The 14,109-nt window shown below is 48.9% G+C and overlaps 1 protein-coding gene across 3 annotated transcripts in view; it reads left to right on the forward strand.

The window, feature by feature from the left end:
* Nucleotides 1-248: 248 nt before the first annotated feature.
* The window catches only part of HECW2 (HECT, C2 and WW domain containing E3 ubiquitin protein ligase 2), a 453,200-nt gene continuing 439,339 nt past the window's right edge, over nucleotides 249-14,109 (forward strand). For all 3 annotated transcript variants that reach the window (XM_075317832.1, XM_075317831.1, XM_075317833.1), the window contains exon 1: nucleotides 249-445. The gene's annotated coding sequence lies outside the window, so the exon portion shown is untranslated. The remainder of the gene's footprint in view (nucleotides 446-14,109) is intronic.

A 14,109-nucleotide genomic window follows, 5' to 3' on the forward strand; every position in this document is an offset into this window, starting at 1 on the left:
CCGGGTTGTATTTGGGAACTGCCTGCGCCGCCTCCCCGTGATAACGGCAGTGAGCAGCAGCCGCGGGCGGTGAGCGCTGTGATAACGGCCACTACGTAGTAATGTTGATTTCTGCTGTTACACTGTGTGCGCTCTACACTGCGCCTCAGCCAATGACAGCTGGAGAGATGTCGGCCAATGCAGAGGAGGAAGCTGGCGGCCAATCACATCGCTCCTTACATGGTCCTGCGCGAGCAGCAGTTGACACTGCACATAATCCCCTGTCACACAGCGATCAGGATGCAGCCGAGGATCCCGGGGACGCGGGGATCGGGGCAGATCGATCGTTCTGTCTGAATCGAGTTTGTATTTGGATATGACAGCACAGTACGTGTAGAGAGGATCCGCCTGGTACAGACACATCTGCCCAGTGCAGGCTATGGACGTGCTCATTATACAGCAATAGGTATGTGGCCAGCCTCTCATCCCGGGATCGCATGCATTATTTATCACCATGCTTCATTCTTCAGGCATCTTCTTATCATGTGCCCCCAACACTGCTATACATAGCGGCTGCCTGTGCTGGCAGGGGCTGGGTGCCCTCATTTTGGCATTCTCTATATGATTTAGTTGTTTATTTGCAATCCTTTATCTGCACATGTAAAAATCTGGAGCTGATTACATATCAAGTCAGAGAGAAATAAATCTCAGCCCTGATGTTTTCCATTTTCTCATCCTGCAGAAAGCCTTTAAAATATGCGACAGTGATTCCCACCATCTGTTCTCCACTCTCACCCCAGTAATGGATGGAGTGCTGCAGACAATGTGGGAAGACTTGTGGCAACTGGCAGGAAATGGTTAATTGGCATTGTGTGGGAAATACCCCAATGACATTACACCCATACATGGCCTAAGCTGGTGAATCCCAATGTAGGGGGTGGTGTAAGGGCCTTTCTCACCTAAGCCTCCTGAGAACACATGAGAATGGACCAAGCTCGTTCACAACTCAGTGTTTTCAATGTAGAGTCCCCGGCCTGTCCTCACTGAATGGAGAGGCCCCCCGGCCCATCCAATGGAGAGGCCCCCCCGGCCCATCCTCAGGGAATGGAAAGGCCCCCCGGCCCATCCTCAGGGAATGGAGAGGCCCCCCCGGCCCATCCTCAGGGAATGGAGAGGCCCCCCCGGCCCATCCTCAGGGAATGGAAAGGCCCCCCCGGCCCATCCTCAGGGAATGGAAAGGCCCCCCCCGGCCCATCCTCAGGGAATGGAAAGGCCCCCCCGGCCCATCCTCAGGGAATGGAAAGGCCCCCCGGCCTGTCCTCACTGAATGGAGAGGCCCCCCGGCCCATCCTCAGGGATTGGAAAGGCCCCCCGGCCCATCCTCAGGGAATGGAGAGGCCCCCCCGGCCCATCCTCAGGGAATGGAGAGGCCCCCCCGGCCCATCCTCAGGGAATGGAGAGGCCCCCCCGGCCCATCCTCAGGGAATGGAAAGGCCCCCCCGGCCCATCCTCAGGGAATGGAAAGGCCCCCCCGGCCCATCCTCAGGGAATGGAAAGGCCCCCCCGGCCCATCCTCAGGGAATGGAAAGGCCGCCCGGCCTGTCCTCACTGAATGGAGAGGCCCCCCGGCCCATCCTCAGGGAATGGAAAGGCCCCCCGGCCCATCCTCAGGGAATGGAGAGGCCCCCCCGGCCCATCCTCAGGGAATGGAAAGGCCCCCCCGGCCCATCCTCAGGGAATGGAAAGGCCCCCCCGGCCCATCCTCAGGGAATGGAAAGGCCCCCCCGGCCCATCCTCAGGGAATGGAAAGGCCCCCCGGCCTGTCCTCACTGAATGGAGAGGCCCCCCGGCCCATCCTCAGGGAATGGAAAGGCCCCCCGGCCCATCCTCAGGGAATGGAAAGGCCCCCCCGGCCCATCCTCAGGGAATGGAAAGGCCCCCCCGGCCCATCCTCAGGGAATGGAAAGGCCCCCCTGGCCCATCCTCAGGGAATGGAAAGGCCCCCCGGCCTGTCCTCACTGAATGGAGAGGTCCCCCGGCCCATCCTCAGGGAATGGAAAGGCCCCCCGGCCCATCCTCAGGGAATGGAGAGGCCCCCCCGGCCCATCCTCAGGGAATGGAAAGGCCCCCCCGGCCCATCCTCAGGGAATGGAAAGGCCCCCCCGGCCCATCCTCAGGGAATGGAAAGGCCCCCCGGCCTGTCCTCACTGAATGGAGAGGCCCCCCGGCCCATCCTCAGGGAATGGAAAGGCCCCCCGGCCCATCCTCGGGGAATGGAGAGGCCCCCCCGGCCCATCCTCAGGGAATGGAAAGGCCCCCCCGGCCCATCCTCAGGGAATGGAAAGGCCCCCCCGGCCCATCCTCAGGGAATGGAGAGGCCCCCCGGCCCATCCTCAGGGAATGGAGAGGCCCCCGGCCCATCCTCAGGGAATGGAGAGGCCCCCGGCCCATCCTCAGGGAATGGAGAGGCCCCCCGGCCCATCCTCAGGGAATGGAAAGGCCCCCCGGCCCATCCTCAGGGAATGGAAAGGCCCCCCGGCCCATCCTCAGGGAATGGAGAGGTCCCCCCGGCCCATCCTCAGGGAATGGAGAGGCCCCCCGGCCCAACCTCAGGGAATGGAGAGGCCCCCCCGGCCCATCCTCAGGGAATGGAGAGGCCTCCCCGGCCCATCCTCAGGGAATGGAGAGGCCCCCCCGGCCCGTCATCAGGGACTGGACCATCCTCGGTGGATAGAGAGCACTGCTGCCTGTCGTCGGTGGATAGAGAGCACTGCTGCCCGTCCTCGGTGGATAGAGAGCACTGCTGCCCGTCCTCGGTGGATAGAGAGCACTGCGGCCCGTCTTCGGTGTATGGAGAGCACTGGGGCTCGTCCTCGGGGGATGGTAAGCGCTGCGGCTCGTCCTCGGGATGGAGAGCACCGCAGCCCATTACGGTAGGAGACCACTGCAGACCATCCTCGGGGAATAGAGAGCACTGCGGCCCATTCTCAAAGGTTGCAGAGCACTGCTGCCTATCCTCAGGGGTTGGAGAACCCCTGCCTCTTCCTTAGGGGATGAAGAGGGCCACAGACCATGAACAGCCTCCCAGCCCATAGTTAGGATGGAGAGCTCCCTGATTGGAGAGAGGCTAAAATAAAACTTGCCTATCTGTATAACAGGAGACTTGGCAAAGATTATGTAATCGATAGTGGGTGATTCTTCCACTGTTGTGCCTGGAGTGCTCCTGACATGTAACAATTCCATGACATGCAGATTCGCATGCGCAGAATATCAGCGCTTATATATCAATCTTTGGGGCACAGTTATTAGTTTTGGCACAATAATATATCAGCAGCTTGAACGTACAGCCATCGGCTTGGGTTTCAGTTGCCACCAAGGCTACAAATTTGCATAAAGCTTTTATGTTCCCCTGTATTTTCATTGTCTGGGCTCTCTGGTTTCCTTTCACACTCCAGTAGCATAATGGCTGATTGATTTTCTAGAAAACACCTAACACTTAAAAGACAGGAACTTAAAACCTTAGAGCTATGGACTTAGTAAGGAAGATTCATTAAGGGGGTTGTCTGACCCCAAGAAACATTTTACTGGTGACACAGAAATAGCACAATAGGCTTATTGGTGTGCGGCCTGTCCAGTGGATCCAGCACAGGCTGCTCCCATCGTCTGCTTCAGGATCAGTCACGTGACTGCCGAGGTCTGTGACTGGCTACATTTGACTGGACCGGCATGCATCGGATATTTCTCTGATGACACAGCTACAAATTGATACTTTTTAAAGCACTACTCCAGCATTTTTTATTACCTGAGCGCTGGAGTGGTGCTTAAATGTAAGTCCCCTGCCTAGGTCTTATACTCTCCTGCCACTGTCCTCATCTGTTTCCAGCGTTGCTCCGGTTGGTCTCATGTGATTAGTGATCCTTCTGCAGTTCCAGAGGTCACAGCTCAATGCAAGTCTATGAGAGCCTCGTTCAGGCTTCGTTCATGCCTTGATCTAATATCTGACTTCCTGGCAGTCAGAAGTTATAGACACAAGATGGCGATGTGAGACCAGAGTGGTGCTGAAAAATGATGAAGATGAAGCCGCCAGGGGTTGAGTATAATATAGGGGGCAGGGGACTTATAATTAAGCCCCAGTCCAGCACTGAAAAAAACAAACGAAAACAGCTGGAGGGGTGCGTAAAATCTTATACAAGTAACATGTCCTTTAGGCCTCTTTTACACGTCCTTGTCTCCGGTACGTGTTTGGTCCTTTTCCTCACGTACCGGAGACACGGGCACACGAAGACCCATTAAAATCAATAGGTCTGCACTCACGTGCGTGTTCTGCCATGGACCGTGTGTACATGTGGAGCAGACGTGTGCCCGTGTGCTCCACACGTCAACATGTCCGTTTTTCTCCGGCATCATGGGTGTCACACAGAACGCAAACGGACCACACGAAGGTGTTCCGTGTGACAAGCGCCGGAGAAAACACACGTGTTTGAGAAAAAAAAAAAACTTTACTCGCCTTCTCAAGCCCTCCTGTCTCTGCCGCTGCTGTCACTTGCTTCCGACCGCCGCTCATTATGCTCATTGAATATTCACTTCACTGCGGCCGGGAGCTGCAGCAGCGGGGAGTTTGCAGGATCGGAGACCGAAGTTCAGCACCATGGACAGCGACGCCAGGGACAGGTGAGCAGAAAGTTCCCATTCTCCGTGTGTTATCTGTGAGTCTTTACCCACCTCCCCCCAGTACGTTGGGGTTATATTTGCAGTTTCCTTTGCCCTGCTATGCCTATTGTCTGTATATGTTTTTATTCATGATTTAATAAAGCTAATATATTTTATGAAGATTATTGGCATTATGTATATTCTTTCTGAGGATATAAGTGGTTTAACGGATAACACACGTAGAACACACGTGTGCCACAAACACGGCTCACGGAGGGCAAAACGCACCTCTGACACGTCCGTGAAAAACGTGCGTGGTTTTTCACGAACGTGTAAAGAGGCCTTACAGACACTTTTCAGAACTCTCATTTGTGTGGCACTAAAAGAGTATAAAACCCATCTTTCATGTGATACAAGGCACCTCAACCATTTTTTACGTAAATTGAGTTCAAATTCTAAGTATTTTTGGGTATGTTCTTTGTAGGCGGTTTTCCACTTTTCAGTAAATGCAGACCCCAAGTGATTCCTGTAAGCTGCTGCCACTGCTTCTTTCTCTGCCTTTTGACTCAGTGGTGATATAATGGCAGCGCACATCATCGTTGCAAACAATCACTGAGCTCAGCAGCGGAGCAGGCGCTATAGCCCAGGAGGGCGAGTATTGTTTGTGTCTATTTTACCTTACAGGAATCATTTGGAATTCACCAATCTAAAAGTGGAACACCCCTTTAAGTGTCTAAGCCATGTCTAAGTATCTGTCAACAGTAATATGTATAAAGAAGAAAAAAACTTTTCTATCCCAATGACATCCATGGGAATAGTGACTCTCCAGGTGACAGTGCCTGGTGTATGCTTTGCTTGGGCTTACAATGTGTAATATACATTAGATATGGTATTTTCATTTAGAGCACACATTCCCTCAGACGGGGCACACCAATTTAGGACATGGCGCAGCTACTAAACTAGGCCAGGTAGTCCTCTGTGGGCAGCATACCCTGCTTTATCCATTTACATCTCTACATTTTCATGGACTGTTCAGATAATATTGCAGTTTATGGTCGGGCGGTACTACTAGACACATCTGACATTTTGCACATGTGCCGGTCAGACATGATTATTGCAGGTATTACCCAAGCATTCCCTTATGTATGTATTCCCTGTATGTATGCAGTGTAATGTGGATGTGTTTTACTTACCGATCCATTACCTTTCTGTTCCCAGTGACGTTCCGATCTTTTTCTCAGACCCTATAATCTAAGAAAAAGACTGTTGGCACTTCATGAGATATATTAACAAAAAAGATTATTAAAAAATGTTTACATGATTTTCATAGCAGTATTGCATATTTACATTGCTATATTCATTATTTACATATCTTAGCAGTGCAGTGTGCAACTGTCTCTTTTTTGTTACTGTTTCATTTTTAGTTTGCACCTGTTCACATTAGAAAGATAGGACGTGCCATCAGTCTGTTTCTTAGATTTCAGGGCTATGCCTTCTGATTGAGCACTCCTGCTCTTCAGCCTCAGGGGATTTTAATTCTTTATTAGCAGGTTCCTGTCCGCCCATAAATTGTAGGGTTTTTTTTTAACCCAAAGAGAAGCATTAGTGTTAGGTAAAGACCAAACGTTAAGAGGAAGCCTTGGCGCTGGCTGTTGGGTTCATATAAAATCTGGCCATTTTTGTGTGCTAAGTATCTCAATTTTTACATGTTTTTTCATAGCAGTAATGTATGTTTATATTCCCACATTCAGTGTTGACATATCTTAGCACTGCAGTGTGCAACTGTATCTCTTTTGTTACTTTTTCTCAGCCCAGCGGACAAACACAGTGTCTTATGTGTTGACAGAAAGTCACTTTTTCAATGTAGATGTTCAATGCCCAAAGCCGCCTTCAAACTTCTGTGAAACATGGCTCCTGTAGAGACCATGATGTATGGACTGGCCACATATATATTTATGGGGCAGGTGAGTTCAGGTTGGGAGCCCCACAACCAGTCCCTGTGCCCCGTACACGGACCATGTTTCCTACACGTCTGCTTTCAGCCCAAGGGCATCGATGGGCATCACAGAGAGCTGAATAGTGGCACTTTGTTTCAGAATAGGATGGGGTCACCGGAAACCAGAGAAGATGGCAATTGATATGTATTAAACCATTTATTTACAGGACAGAAAGCTCTTGAAAATATTGAGTGAATGAAATCTAAACATTTACAGAACTTTCTTATACAATTATCTTTCTAAAGCCTGCTTTACACGTTGCAATTTCGCATACGATATCGTATGCGATTTGCAACGCCCCCATCGAATGTGTGGCACGTTCAATTTGTTGAACGTGCCGCACAGACGATTCACCCCCGTCACACGTACTTACCTTCCATACGACCTCGATGTGGGCGGCGAACGTCCAATTCCTGGAGTGGGAGGGACAATCGGCGTCACATCGACGTCACGCGGCAGCCGGCCAATAGTAGCGGAGGGGCGAAGATGAGTGGGACGTAAACATCCCACCCACCTCCTTCCTTCCGCATTGTCGGTGGGAGCCGCGGACGGAGGTAAGCTGTCGTTTAATGTTCCCGGTGTGTCACACACTGCGATGTGTGCTGCCTCGGGAACATTGCACAACCGCACGTTCATTTTTTGAGGAATGAACGACGTGCGTGCGATGAACGGATTTTTGTTCAATCGCAATTGCACGGAGGTTTTACACGCTACAATCATACTTACGATGCCGGATGTGCGTCACTTACGACGTGACCCCGCCGATACATCGTAAGATTTATTGTAGCGTGTAAAGCGGGCTTTATTTACAAAACAATTAAAAGATTTGTCTTAGGCCCTGTGCGCACCAGAAAATGGAATTTTCTTAAGAAAATTCCATAACCTCTGAAAGATTACCTCACCTGCGGTAAAAAAACGCAGCAAACCACACTTGAAAACCGCATTCGGTTTTGCCGCGAATTTTCCGCATGTTGTTCCCTGCAGTTTTTTACCATTATCTATGTTAAAAACCACAGGTACCTGCGTAAAAGAAGTGACATTCACATTCTTTTTGCTGCAGAAATTCTGCAGCAAAACCTGATGGGGAAAAAAGGCAGTGTGCACACACCAATTTGTTTTACCATAGGTTTTGCTGGGGAAGGGCTCCAGAAAGGTTATGAACTTTTCTGCAGCAATTCATGCAGCAAAACCGTGGTAAAACCGCGGCATAAACCGCAGCCTGCACACAAGGCCTAAAAACTGAAAAAAAAAACAGTAGTTTTGTCTGTGTTTCCATGGGATTTTTTTTGTGCAAAAAAAGAAGACTCCAATGTTAGCTGTAAGGCTGCGTGCCCACCATCAGGCGCATTGTGCAGTACAGGCACAGTGGATGGATTTATAGAAATCTCCTGCCCAATGTGCTTCTTCTTTATACACAGCATAAACTGATCTGCAGCGCAGCTTTCCGAGCCGCAGCATGTCAATTTATACTGCGGAGATGTGAGTGTCCTCAGCGGGAGAACACAGCAAAAGCCTGCGGCGCCCAGAACCAGGGCACAGAACATTCTCGTCTCCGCAAGAGGAATGACCCTGCGTCTATAACATAATGTCATCCGGATCGTGCGAATGTAGCTTTATTAGGAACACTGTGAGAAGGATCACCAGGTCAAAAGTGGCTGATTTTGCTCTTATTTTATTCCTCTGCTCCCTGACTATTCCTTTTTGTTTTTTAGATCCACCATACAGTTTCAGAGGTAGGGGCATGTTTATTTAGTTCTTTACATGGGGGTGTGGTTCACAGGGCACTTACGGTATACAAATCAGCATAAAGACATGCCCCCAAAGAATCAAGACTAAAAAAAGTAGCACTTAACAAAAAGGTCCATATCTCTGTAACAAAAAGCTGAATACTTCGGGGAGTGGCGGGAATTAATAGGGTAACATTGGCCACTTTTCATCTGACAGGTCCTCCTTAAGGCTGTCCAGTAATCATCCATTAGCATTCCGCAGCAATCCATTGACAAAAAAGTTCTGCAGATAAAACTTATGTCCGTTTTTAAATTACTGATTTCAGCTGGATCCATTTTTTTTTACATTAGAGCCTATGGAAAATGTATCCCATAATGGATTGCTATTTATCTTCCATTTGAAACTGATGCAGTAAGCAAAAAAAGAGAACAAATAAAAGAAAAACGGAAGATAAATAGCAATTCATTAACGGATCTGTTTTCCATTGACTTCAATTTAAACAAAACGGATCCAGCTGAAATCAGTTTTTTATAAATGGATAAAAAAAGTTGTCTGCACATCTTTTGGCCAACAGGTTTTTGCTGGATCCATTCTGATGGATGATTACTGGACATGTGAACATGGTCTAAGGCCTCCTTCACACGTCCGTGTCTCTGGTACGTGTTTGGTCCGTTTCCTCACGTACCGGAGACACGGGCACATGTAGACCCATTAAAACTAATGGGTTTGCGCTCACGTGCGCATTCTGCCATAGACCGTGAGTACGTGTGGAGCATACATGTGCCCGTGTGCTCCATACGTAGACATGTCCGTTTTTCTCGGACATCACGGGTGTCACACGGAACGCAAATGGACCACACGGATGTGTTCCGTGTGACACGCACCGGAGGAAAAACATGTGTCTGCGAGAAAACAAAAAAAAAACTTTACTCACCTTCTCCAGCCCTGCTGTCTCTGCTGTTGCTGTCACTTGCTTCCGACCGCCGCTCATTATGCTCATTTAATATTCACTTCACTGCGGCTGGAAGCAGCAGCAGCGGGGAGTCGGCAGGACCGGAGACCGAAGATCAGCACCACGGACAGCGACGCCAGGGACAGGTGAGTAGAAAGTTCCTGTTCTCCGTGTGTTATCACGGAGAACACACGTGTGCCATAAACACGGCTCACGGAGGGCAAAACGCACCTTTGACACGTCTGTTAAAAAACGTGCGTGACTTTCACGGACGTGTGAAAGAGGTCTAAGACAGCATAAAACAGACAGGACAAGCAGAAGCCACAGTTATCACAGTGGTAACGGGCGCCTCTTGCTAGACGTGTTGGGCTACGTTCCCACTATGAGTGTTTGGTGAGTTTTAGATGTTGCAGCATTTCTGCACCTATTATGTAAATTAGGTTACTTGTGGGGGTTTTACATGTATTTTTGTGTCCAATTTATGTGTTTTAGTGTGTACATTTTGCACGCTGCTATTTTTGTCACTTGCTGGTGTGTCATGATTTAACCCCTTAAGGACCAGATTTTCCATTTTCGATTTTTCCTTCCCTTATTCCTATTTTTCTGTCCGTATAGCCATATGAGGGCTTGCTTTGCAGGATAAGTTGGACTTTTGAGTGACACCATCCATGTATATGATGTAATGGTAAGCGGGGAAAAAATTCCAAGTGTGGCGAAATAGCAAAAGTGAAATTCTGCAATTGTTTTTATTTTTTAGTTACAGCGTTCATTTTACCATAAAGCTAACCTTTCAGTATGATTCTCCAGGTCAGTACGATGTCAAACATGTATTGTTTTTGTTTTATTTAAATAGTGAAAAAAAAATTGAGAAATTTTGAAAAAAAAAAAATCTTCCTTGTGTCACAACTTTCTGAGAGCAGTAACATTTTAAATTTTTGGGATCTGGGGCTGTGCGGATTGTTTTTTTCTCCCCAAGCTGATATACTTAATGATATTATTTTGGGGTATATACAATGTTTTCATTACCTGTTATTACATTTTTTCTGTTGTTTTGGTGGCTGAAACACTGCAGTTCTGGTGTTTTGATTGTTTTTCTCATTAAGCTGTTTACCGATCAGATGAATTTATTTTAGATTTTGTTAGATAGGACTTTTATAAATGCAGCGATACCAAATATGTGCATTTTTTTATTTCTTAATTGTTAATGTCTTAAAAGAGGAATGATTTGAACTCATACTTTTTTAAAACTTTTTCTACTTTTTACTCCATTTAATAATCCCCTTTGTGGACTTGAACCTGTAAGGCTAGGTTCGCACACTGCGTCTTTTTGACGCTGCGTTTTTGTGCGTTTTTGGCCTCTAAAAACGCACAAAAACGCACCTGCGTCGAAAAAAAAGCATCAAAAAACGCATGCGTTTTTGGCTGCGTTTTGCTGCGTTTTTGATCTCTGCGTTTTGCTGCGTTTTTCCAATGCATTGCATGGGCGGAAAACGCAGAAAAACGCAGGAAAGAACTGACATGTCCATTTTTTTTTTAACTCAAAAACGCAGGTAAAAAAACCAGATGTGTGCAGACAGCAAAAATGAAAACTCATAGACTTTGCTGGGGAAGCAAAGTCCTGCAGTTTTGAGGCCAAAAACGCACCCGAAAAACGCGCAAAAACGCCGCGAAAAACGCACTGTGCGCACATAGCCTAATAGTGTGATCACTTGCTCTTTATACAGCAATGTCACAACATTGCTCTATATAGAAGAAATCACATTATCTTACGAACGCTGACCTTGGGCTAGTTTTCACAGGAGTACTGTGATGACAGACACAGGGGTCATCAGCTGACCCCTGGCTGTCATGACAACACATTGGTGTCCCGAGATCGCCTTGCGGGAGCGCCGATGAGGGCTCAGCACACGGTAAAGGCCCCTGTCAGAGATTGACAGCAGCATTTAACAGGATAATATCTGTGGGTGGAGCCTTCACCTGAAGTGAAATATGCAGGCTCGGTATGTGAGCTCACATCAAAAGCAGAGAGACGACTCATGACGCACATACCACTTCTTGGCTCTTTAAGGGCTCAATTAAAGCTGCTTTGTTTTTGATACTTCCTGGTATTTGGCTTTGATAAATCTCTATTGACACACTGATGTGCTGATTATATGCTCTGGGGTTGTGGGTTGTATTAATCACCCAGGCAGGTTAAAGATGTAGTTATTTTTATTCCTCCATCCACTGTCTTAGAGCAAGGATGACCACAACAAGATGCCCCCAGTCCACGAGATCCCACACCAGGACCAGTAATTCCACTGCCTCGTAACAGGCGATACCCACAGTCTCCTAGCTTTTGTTTTGCTCACAGCCTTTGTATCTCCCGCCGATAAGGTCTGCAGACAACAGACACCATGACCGTAGCACGCGTATTCAGGTCCAGCTGGAAACAACCCCCCATCCCATCATCAGTTTCCTAAGTACCTAAAGCTGCCCCTCGGAATAGAGTCTGGCCACCGGGAAACACCTGCCTCAAATGCTAGCTGTTGTCACGCAACAGACTTGGGGAAGGTCCGGCGTGGGGTAAGACACACAACAAACAGAGGTTTCACCATAACAAACAAGGGGTACACCGGGAACACTTTAACAACGGTGGGTCCTGGTGCTAGTGAGAGAGATGATGGGACACCTTCTGAGCTCACCTGCACCCTGCACTCGTAGCCAGTCCCTATATAGGTTCTTCACCTGTCACAGAGCAGGATACCTGAATCCCTGAGAGACTCTGCAATAGCCCTAGCTAGTGAGCTGGCAGAAAAGGATCACTATTCCCACTGCTGTACTGATATAACATGAAGGGAAGGTACGACAATCTAAGGAAACAACAAAAGGATAAAGCTCAGTTTCGCAGCTACAGTCAAACACCAGGACTGCAGCCTACATCTCTTCACTGCAACAAGGGCTCCAGCAGCTCCTTCCACTTTGAGGCCTAGCTACAGAATGGATTCAGAATAACCAGCGCCCTCTACTGGGAGATGTGACCATATATAGGAGAAAGGAGTGGTGACGAACTAGAAACACCTGAGGCCAGGACTCAGAAGCGGCTGGAAAGCAAAAGTGGCATTAACCCTTTCAGCAGCAAGGGAAAGGGAATAAGTTTAAAGTGGAGAGTCTCAGATGGGAAAGAGACTCTAGCCCAGATCCTGTCACAAGTCTCTAGTAACAGTGAGACGGTTGTGACAACTGTGCATTGGTGGAGGTATTTTCCTGAGGCCTAGCCAGTCACACGTGACTGCGTGTGAGACTCTCCCCTGTGGTGAAGGCTCTGCTGGGTCTGCTATCCCCATCCACATAATGGTACTAGTAGCTTGGAAAACAATGGCTTAATTGAGGCCCCTGTAACCCAGGGCTGTGAAGTTGGTAAGCCAAACCTCCGACTCCTCAATTTCACTGATTCTGTTCACGACTCCCTCATACATGACTCATGTTTGTGATAAAGTTACTGTAGTAAAATGGTAACATCTGGCTTTTAATCATTACTGTGATGCCCTAATGAAGCTGTTTAGATAGATCATAAAATCTATTTATTGGAATACAGATTTAGGACACAAAAAACCTTATTAGGCCGGTTTCAGACATCCGTGTTTCAGATATGTGTGACATCCGTTTTTAACACATTCTACACATACCGATGTTATTCTATGCTGTACTCACACGGTCGTGTTTTTACACGGACCGCGGGACTCCTCGTGGCCCCGCACGCACACACGGAGACATGTCCGTTTTTTCTCCGGTATGATGTGATCTGTGTGACATCAGTGTGACATATACTGGAGAAAACACGGGTCTTTTAACCCCTTCACGACCGCGGGCAGTAAAGTTACGTCCTATTTTTACGTGACTTAACGACCAGGGACGTAACTTCACTGCCTAAAGTTCATTTGATTGCTGTGGCCATAGCAACGGTTTTCTAATGATGTCCCCTGCTGTTTCTCACAGCAGGGGACCTTTGCTTGACCCCAGGGGGGTGGCATCACCACCCCCCCCATCGATGATCGTTGTGATTGGCTGTTCAAATCTGAACCGCCAACCACATCGATCGCACTGGTTTCAGCTAAAACAATGCCTAAACCAGTGCGATCCTGTGAGATCCTGATATGAGGTGCTGCAGTAGCTGCAGCAGATCATAGCTTGAGCTCAAACATGGCGCCTCCCAGCCCCTGCAGCACTGATTGGAACGATCGTGCTATGACGCGCAATCGCTCCAATCAGCGTGCAGTCAGGCGGTCTGATCTGGAGGTGACCGCCCTCCCCAGGCTTGTGTTGGTCTGGGGAGCCCTCCCCCAGCATGTCTGCGGTGTGAACCGGCTGGTACTTGTAGTACCACAGCACCGCTGCTGCCGTCGCCGCTGCTGCTTCTGCTTTCCGCTCCTGCTCCCCCTGTGAGTATTGCGTGCTTCCCCTGATGGCCCCTGCACGCTCCTGTGATGGCCCCTGCGTGCTCCCGTGATGGCCCCTGCACGCTCCCGTGATGGCTTCTGCTCGTGCCAATGTGCCCCCCCCCCGCGATCTGCCCCCTCGCGATCTCTATTCTGCTCCCATGCTTCTGACTTTGCTTCTCCGGTCTCCCCCTCCCCACTCTCCATCTGCTCTCCCTCTCCGACGTCCCCTGCCTGCCTTCACTAGGTCGTCCGAGGTCTTCACTGGCCCGATCACATCTGCCTTCATCGCTGGGTCCTTCCTGGGTCTTCTGATGAGCTGTCCAATTTCCTGCCTGCTGCTCCTGTAATAAGCTGTCCACTTGCTGCCTTCTATTCCTCCTGC

Source organism: Anomaloglossus baeobatrachus, chromosome 7 (assembly GCF_048569485.1).
Source record: "Anomaloglossus baeobatrachus isolate aAnoBae1 chromosome 7, aAnoBae1.hap1, whole genome shotgun sequence".
Lineage (NCBI taxonomy): Eukaryota > Metazoa > Chordata > Amphibia > Anura > Aromobatidae > Anomaloglossus > Anomaloglossus baeobatrachus.